The 9120-nt window shown below is 43.4% G+C and overlaps 1 long non-coding RNA gene across 1 annotated transcript in view; it reads right to left on the bottom strand.

Annotated features, from left to right (window-relative positions):
• Positions 1 to 965: 965 nt before the first annotated feature.
• LOC115273161 overlaps positions 966 to 9120 on the bottom strand; it is a 27037-nt gene continuing 18882 nt past the window's right edge. Inside the window, exons 2-3 of the long non-coding RNA XR_003900714.1 lie at positions 1647 to 1953; positions 966 to 1026 (exon numbers count right to left, since the gene is read on the bottom strand). This is a non-coding gene — a long non-coding RNA (uncharacterized LOC115273161). The remainder of the gene's footprint in view (positions 1027 to 1646; positions 1954 to 9120) is intronic.

Consider the following 9120-nt stretch of genomic DNA (forward strand, 5'->3'; position numbering starts at 1 on the left):
ATCATGTTTCCGTTAATAATCTGTATTAGTAGGGTATTAGAATTATTTGTAAACATTTTTGAGAGGGAGCGTGAGGAGATGGGGGTGGGGACAGAGGATCTGAAGTGGGCTCTCTGCTGACAGCAGAGAGGCTAATGTGGGGCTTGAACTCACGAACTGTAAGATCATGACCTGAAATGGAGGCAGACACTTAACGACTGAGCCACCCAAATTTAATTAGACTTACATTTTTATAATTCAGCAAAATGAAGGTTTCCTGAGGTGCCTGGGTGGCTCAGTCAGTTGGTCATCCGACTTTGGCTCAGGACATGATCTCAGGGTTTGTGAGTTTGAGCCCTATGTCAGGCTCTGTGCTGACAGCTCAGAACCTGGAGCTGCTTCAGAGTCTGTGTCTTCCTCTCTCTCTGCCCCTCCCCCACTCACACTCGGTCTCTCTCAGAAATAAACATTAAAAATTTTTTTAAATAAAATAAAAAATAAATGAAGGTTTCATGCCCTTTCTGAATTGGTTGAAAAGTTAATATACTGAATGCTCTGTAAAGAGGACCACGGCTATTACATAAATGGTGATTATTAACATACAGGGTTTCTTTATGCTGTTTCCAAGTGGACAGTTTTGCAAACACTGAACACCCACGTTACACTTAAATATTTTCAGTGAAAAGAACTGAAGGATAAACTTGAAACTGAATATTTTGTGGTTAAAAATTCATGACAGGGGCTCCTGGGTGGCTCAGTTGGTTGGGCAACTGACTCTTGGTTTCAGCTCAGGCTGTGATCTCATGGTTTGTGGGTTCAAGACCCTACATTGGGCTCTGCACTGACAGTTGCAGGGTCTGCTTGGGATTCTCTCTTCCCTTTCTCTTTCCTCTCTACCTGTGTTCTCTCTCTCAAACAAACTTAAAAAAAATTCATGACATCGTAGGATTCACGTGTGGGACACTGCTACCTACTGTGTGACTCACCTTGGTTCTCTCCCCTGGGTTTTGCACCCATCTTTAGTGTCATGATCACTCTATTTTCTCTCTAAAATTCAGACAGAAAAAAAAAATCCAAATCATTAGACATTATTGAAAAGGGACCAGATTTTAGATCTCTGGTGAGCGCAGCCTTCCTAACATGCTGGTCCGAGGCTGATGAGCCAGAAGTGCATGTTGTCTAATGCCGAAGTTGAGTAAGAAAAAATATCATCCCCTTTACCTAGGGGGGCCAGGTTTCTGAAGGTTTCCCGCATCACATCTCTATAGAGTTTCTTCTGTGAAGAATCCAGTAAAGCCCACTCTTCCAGGGTGAAGTTCACAGCCACATCCACAAAGGTCACTGAGTCCTAAAACATCCCAAATATGGTGACAGTAGTTGTGAGTCTGTCCACACTGGGTGTTTTTACTCAGTTTACAGGAAGGTTATGCTGTCATCTCCATTTAAGTCTCGGTTCTCTGTTCACACTTCCTCATGAATTTAACAGTGTCGTGAACACATGCAAATTACTGATGCATTTTTACTGTGATCACTTTAAATGTTACCGTTCTCTAAAGGCAAGGTCTAGAGCACCTCGGAGAAATGCAAGGCCACACAAATGGACCACGTATTATTTTAACCACACCAGTTCCTTTTCAGAAAAACTCCTCACCTTCCTTATTACCTACCATTGAACTCAGCACTCCATGCTGCACGGGGTCAAGTCTGCATGAGGTTTTAATGAATAAAACACAGTGAAGTACCGGAAGCTTTGTCTTCTAGTCCCGTCGCCAAGCAGGAGTCCAGGCGGCCTGCGGAAGTCCAACTTGTAACAAGGGTCAGTTTGCCACATGGGCCGGAGAGACTCCAGGCCGTCAGAAGTAGCCGGAGGCAGCTGGATAAATGAAAATCCTCCCGTGAAGCAGCAGCACTCTGAACTTGTGTAGTATTTATTACACTTGGTTTTTTCATTCTCTCTGACCCATTTCATGGAGCCTGTAAGTTATTCAGAAGTTAGGGCTCAGATAACACTCAAAAGGCCTGACAATTTAGATCTCCACAAAAACGCTATACACACGAGCCTCAGGGCGGCTGCTCACTTTTTAGGACACGGACTGAGATGAAAAGGTGCTAGAAGAGCTCTTTGGGGTCCAACTGTAACCGTGGAGTCTGGCCCACGCTGACCTTGAGGAACAGGTTAAGAATTACAGGTTGCGAGGGAGTTCATGGACGTCCACCATGGTTTGGTGGTGAATCTGTTGATGATCAACCAAGTATATCCAGGATCCTGCAGTGCCTTCCACCAAAGGAACATAAAATCTCCATTCTCCGAAAGAAGGAGGAAGTTTCCTGACCAGCCACCCCAGAGGCCACGCCCTCAGCTTCTCTCCTGTATGAGCTCCAGTGTGGTGCCCAGAAGCGTAACAGCCTGGACCCAAGTACTGGGGTCCCCAAGTTGATGACAGTACATCCTGGCAACAGGGCATGAAAGAACTGATTCCATTCCTGACGTCTCTGGGAGGAAAAGCGGGCCTCTCAAGCAGGATGAAAGGGCTTGAGAGAGCAGGGGAAAGCACGTGGACTTTTTCTTTTTTGTAATTAGGTTGTGGGTGGACTGAAAGTTTACACACAAGGGCAGGGGCTTCTGTGGACTGAATGTCTTGCCACTGTCAAAGCAGGAAGCCCTAGGCTTTCTTACCGCCTTGGACAGATGTGGACCACAAGAAGAAGGACAGATGAGCTTCAAAGTCAAGAGCAAACATCAAAAATTGGGAGTTAGGATGCAGAAAAATGAACCTGGACCACTTTCTTACACCTTACACAAAAATGAACTCAAAATGGATGAGAAACCTAAACATAAGATGGAAGCCATCAAAATCCTAGAGAAGAAAGCAGGCAAAGACCTCTTTGACTTCGGTTGCAGCAACTTCTTACTCGGCACGTCTCGGGAGGCGAGGGAAACCAAAGCAAAAGTGAACCACTGGGACCTCATCAAAATAAAAAGCTTCTGCACAGCAAAGGAAACAATCAGCAAAACTAAAAGGCAACCAAGGGAATGGGAGAAGAACCATCAGATAAAGGGTTAGTGTCCAAAATCTATAAAGAACATATCAAACTCAACAACCAAAAAACAAATCCAGTGAAGAAATGGGCAAAAGACATGAATACACGCTTTTACAAAGAAGACATCCAGATGGCTAACAGAAACATGAAAAAATGCTCAAGATTACTCAGCAGGAAAATAAAAATCAAAACCACAAGGAGGTACCACCTCACACTCGTCAGAACGGCTAACATGAACAACTAGGGCAACATCAGATGTTGGTGAGGATGAGGAGAAAGAGGGTCTCTTTTGCATGGCTGGTGGGGATGCAAACTGGTGCAGCCACTCTGGGAAACAGTGTGGAGGTTCCTCAAAAAATTAAAAATAGAACTACCCCACGACCCAGCGATTGCAACTACTAGGTACTTATCCAAGGGATACAGGTGTGCTGTTTCAAAGGGGCACATGCACCCCGATGTTGATAGCGCTATCCACAATAGCTGAAGTATGGAAAGAGCCCAAATGTCCATCGATGGATGAACGGATAGAGAAGATGTGGTGTGTATACAACGGCGTATTACTCAGCGACCAGGAAGAATGAAGTCTTGCCATTTGCAACAACTTATATAGAACTAGAGTATACTTTGCTAAGTGAGATTAGCCAAAGACAAATAGCACATGAGTTCACTGATATGTAGAACTTAAGACACAAATCAGATGAGACATAAGGAAGGGAAGCAAAAGTAATACAAAAACAGGGAAAAGGACTAAATATATGAGACTCAAATACAGAGAACAAACTGAGAGTTGCTGGAGGGGTTGCTGAGGGGGATGGGCTACATGGGTGAGGGACATTAAGGAATCTACTCATGAAATCACTGTTGCACTATACACTAATTAACTTAGAGGTAAATTTTAAAAAAATTTAAAAAAACATTTCTTTTTATGTCTTTATTTTATTTTGAGAGAGAGAGAGTGAACAGAGGAGGGGCAAAAAGAGACAGAGACACAGAATCTAAAGCAGGCTCCAGGCTCTGAGCTGTCAGCACAGAGCCCCACGTGGGACTCAAACCCACGACTGTGTATAGATCATGACCTGAGCTGAAGTCGATGCCAACTGAGCCCTCCAGACGCCCCTAAAAAAATTTAAAAATTGGAGTCGGCCTTTTTTTTTTTTTGGGTTATATAATGAACTAAGCAGCAGTCAGTCCCTCACAAAGAAAAACCAAAAAACTTAAAATGAACAACCCTTAAATCCATTAGAGAACCAAGGACACAGGGCAAACCAGTATCTTCAAAAATTGGAGACAAAAATGAAGCAATTTTGAAATCCGCCCAGAATATTTTTAAGTTTATTTGAGAGAAAGTGAGCCCAATGTGGAGCTCAAACTCCCAAACCAGGAGAGCATGACCCGAGCTGAAATCAAGGGTCGGATGCTTAACTGAACGAGCCATCCATGCGCTCCCAGAATATTCTTAAGTAAGGCCTGTCCTCAAAAGAATGTTTCACTGGGGCAGAAAAAAATAACAGGAAAAAAACACACAATATCTAAGAACTTTGGGAAAATGACAGGAGTATAACACACACAATGGAAAGAACTGATAGAAAAGAAAAGCAGTAAGGAACAGAAAAAAATAAGCAAGAAACAGAAAAAAATAAGCAAGAATCACTGGATTTCCTGACATTCGTGAGACCAAACTGCAGATCCAGGAAGCTAAGAGAACACAAGACATCCAGAGGGGAGAAAACCCAACAACAAAAATGAACATTCAAGCATTATCATTCAAACTGGAGAAAAATCAAAGAGAAAAGTGAAAGAAGCCAGAGAGAATAACAAACCTCAGTTACAATGGAACAGGGTTAAGAATTAAACTGGGCTTCTTTCCAGAACTATTTAAGCAAGAGACTGGAGGGACGTACTTAACGGAGAGTAAGGCACCACTGTCCTCCAAATGCTGTGTCAAAATTCTTCTTCAAAAATGAGGGATTTGAGATAAAAATTGAGGAATTTGACACAAGTGCAGCTGTTTTGCAAGAAACATTAAAAGAAATTCATCTAGGGGCACCTGGGTGGCTCAGTCAGGTAAGTATCCAACTTCAGCTCAGGTCACGATCTCATGGTTCGTGGGTTCGAGCCCCATGTTGGGCTCTGCGCTGGCAGCTCAGAGCCTGGAGCCTGCTTCAGATTCTGTGTCTCCTCCTCTCTCTGCCCCTCCCCTGCTTGTGCTGTCTCTCAAAAATAAACCTTAAAAAAAAAATGACCATGTTCCAAGGGCTGGGGAGAAATTAGGGTACTCTGTCGTGAGGTGCTTGCACGACCAGTGAAGAGGCGCAGTGCTGACAGGATCTGGGTTAACTGTCAATGTGCCCAGGAGGCTCCGAGAAACCATACCTGACACGCTGAGAAGACAGCATGGAGCCTGCTTGGGATTCTCTCCCTCTCCCCACCCCCCAACCTGTGTTTTCTCTCTCTCTCAAAATAAAACCACAGGGGCACCTGGGTGGCTCAGCAGGGTAAGCATCCAACTCTTGATTGTGGCTCCGGTCATGATCCCACAGTTTGGGGGATCGAGCCCTGTGTTGGGCTCTGCACTGACAGTGCAGAGCCTGCTTGCAATTCTGTCCCTTCCCCTCCCCTGCTCTCTTCCCCTCTCTCGTCCCTCTCCCTCCCCCACTCTCTCTAAAAATAAACATTAAACACGTGCACACACGCACAAACCTCCCGACAAAGAAAGCCTAGGACCGATGGTCTGCCTGGTAAACTCTACCAAACATTCAAAGCAAAAACAATGGCAGCTCCTCCTCAAACTCTACTAAAGTACAGAGGGAACGCTTCCGAGCCGACTTCAGGAGGCCAGTGTCACCCTGATACCAAAACCAGACAAGGATGTCACAAGAATATTCCAGGCCAATGTCCCGGATGAACATAAGCTAGAAGAGTCCTCAGCAAAATATTCGCAGAGTTCAACAATACCCAGAAAATCACACACCACACGGAGATTTATTCCGTGACGCAAGGATCGTTCAACGTCTGCAAATCAATGAGATAAACCACATGAGCAGAGTGAGGTTTAAAATCATATTATGTGTATAGAATTGGAGGTTTGAGCCAGGGCAATTAGGCAAGAAAAAGAAAAGGCATCCCAATAGCAAAAAAGAAGGTAATGTGGTCCATCTACAGATGACATGACATTCTAGAGATCCTCTTCCACTTATGACTGTGGAGGTGCTGATGGACCCGTTGTAAATTGGAAAAATCTCTACACTGAAAATGTATTTAACATGCCTAACTTACCGAACACGGAAGCTTAGCCAAACTGCCTTAAACGTGCTCAGAACACTTATGTCAACCTATAGTCGGGCAGAATCACCTAACACACAGCCTATTTTTACCCAAGGACTGAATATCTCACCTAGTTCACTGAATACCAGACTCAGAAAACAGAATGGTTGTGTCAGGACAGAAGGGTTGTAAGCGTAGGAATCGTTTGCCCTCACACTGTGTCGTGACTGGACACTATAGTTTGCTGCCACTGCCCAGCGTCACCAGAGAACACCACACTGCATATCGCGAGAACAGGAAAAGATCCAAATTCAAAGTATAGTTTCTAATGAAGGAGTTATGCTTTCTCACCACTGTAAAGTCAAAAAATCTTGAGTCGAACTATTAAGTTGGGGACTGTTTGTATATAGACAACCCTAAAAACTCTACCAAAAACCAGGTATGGACACAAAACAAATTTAATACACTTTCAGGATACAATATTAATACACAAAATTTGGTTAATTCCTATCAAATTCAGTAGCCTACCTTAAAAAAAACCCTTAATTTTTTAAAGGTATGTTAACGACACCAGAATTAAAAATTTACTTTTAATAACAGGGACGCCTGGGCAGCTCAGTCTGTGAAGCACCTGACTCTTGGTTTTGGCTCAAGCCATGATCTCATGTTTTCGTGAGTTTGAGCCCCATATCGGGTTCCAAGCTGACAGTGCAGAGTCTGCTTGGGATTCTGTCTCCTTCTCTCTCTGCCTCCCCCTAACTTGGGTGGTCACGGTCTCTCTCAAAGTAAACTTTAAAAATTTTTATATATTAAAAAAAAAAACCTGGGAGGAAAAAGGCGGGGGGGGGGAGTGCCAGGGTGGCTCAGAGGGTTCAATGGGGGTGGAGGGGAAGGAGGAGGAAGAGAACAACCACCAAAAAATCTGGAGGCTAACACTTTCTTACTTCAAACTATCTTAAAATGCTGTAAGAATCAAAACAGTATGGCAGTGGCATAAAAAGAGACACAGATTAACAGAAAAGAGTCCAGGGGCGCCTGGGTGGCTCAGTTGGTTAAGCATCTGACTTAGGCTCAGGTCCTGATCTCAGTGTTCCTGAGATCGAGCCCTGTGTCGGGCTCTGTGCTGACAGCTTAGAGCCTGGAGCCTGCTTCAGATTCTGTATCTTCCTCTCTCTCTGACCCTCCCCTGTTCACTCTCTGTCTCTCAAAAATGAATAAATGTTTTTAAAAAACCTAAAAAACAGAATAGAGAGTCCAGAAATAAACCCACACTTCACTGTTCATTAATTTTTAACAAAGGAGACACATATACAGCGGGGGACAGGGCAGTCTCTTCATGAAGTGGTGCCGGGGAACCTGGATCACTTTCTTCCACAACATACACAAATCAATTCAAAATGGATTAAAGACTTGAGTGTGAGACGTGAATCCACAAACTTCCTATGAGAAGAGAGCTGGTAAACTCCTTGACATCAGTCTTGGAGATGACTTTTTAGATCTGGTAACAAAATAGTGGGACTATATCGAACTAAAAAGCTCCTGCCCAGCAAAAGAAATCACCAATGAAATGAAAAGGCAGCCTCTTTAATGGGAGAAAATATTTGCAAATCGTCTCTTGGATAAGGGGTTCTATCCAAATACATAACAAACTCCTAAAACTCAACACCACAAAAGAAGGGTCAGGGAATCTAAACAAGCATTTATCCACCCAAGGCAGATGGATGGCCAACAGGTCCATGGAAAGCACTCCAACATCAGTAATCATCAGAGAAATCAAAAACAAAACCATGATGAGCCGTCACCTCTCTCCTGGTTGAATGGCTAGTATCAAAAAGATAAGACGGATAAGTTGGTGAGGATGTAGGGGACCCGGGAGGGCTGTTGGTAGGAATGTAAATGGTGCAGCCCCTACGGAAACAGTATGGAGAGTTCTCAAAAAATTAAAAACAGAATGACCATACGATCCAGTAGTTCCACCTCTGGGTATTTATCTGAAGAAAATAAAGGAATGTGAAAGGATACACACACCCTAGGTTCACTGCAGTATTATCTACAACAGTGAAGATACAGAACCCGTATCAGTGTTCACCAATAGATAGGCTGATAAATATTAATGGAGTGTTAGTCAACCATAATAAAGAAGAAAAGCTTGCCGTTTGTAACAGATAATGGTAAGTGGAATAAGAAAGACAAATACTGTTTGATCTCACTTAAATGCAGAATCTAGGGGCACCTGGGTGGCTCAGTTGGTTAAGCGTCTGACTGGCTCAGGTCATGATCTTGTGGTTCATGAGTTTGAGCCCCGCATCGGTCTCTGTGCTGACAGCTCAGAGCCTGGAGCCTGCTTCAGATTCTGTGTCTCCCTCTCTCTCTCTGCCCTTCCCCCATTCATGTGTTCTCCTCTCTCGCTCTCAAAAATAAACATTAAAAAAAATTTTTTTAATGCAGAATCTAAAAACAAAAACATCAGCTCATACAGCACGCAGAGTGGAAGTGGCCACAAGTGGGGGGGGGGTGTGGAAATGGGTGAAGGGAGGTCAAAAGGTCCAAACTCTCAGTTATAAATTAAGTCACAGGGATAGAGCATAGCATATGACATGACTACAGCTAATAATACTGCAGTGCTGAGTATCTGAAAGTTGCTGAGAGCAAATCTTACATTTCCTATGATCTGCAAAAGAACTGTACCTACGTGTGATGTTAACCGGATTTATTGGGAAAATATTTCAAAAAATATATAAATACCACATCATTGTGTTGTATGCCTGAAACTCATGTTACATGTCAATCATGTATCAATAAAAATAAGGACAATAAAATGGCAAAATTAAAATT

This window comes from Suricata suricatta, chromosome 12, assembly GCF_006229205.1.
Source record: "Suricata suricatta isolate VVHF042 chromosome 12, meerkat_22Aug2017_6uvM2_HiC, whole genome shotgun sequence".
Lineage (NCBI taxonomy): Eukaryota > Metazoa > Chordata > Mammalia > Carnivora > Herpestidae > Suricata > Suricata suricatta.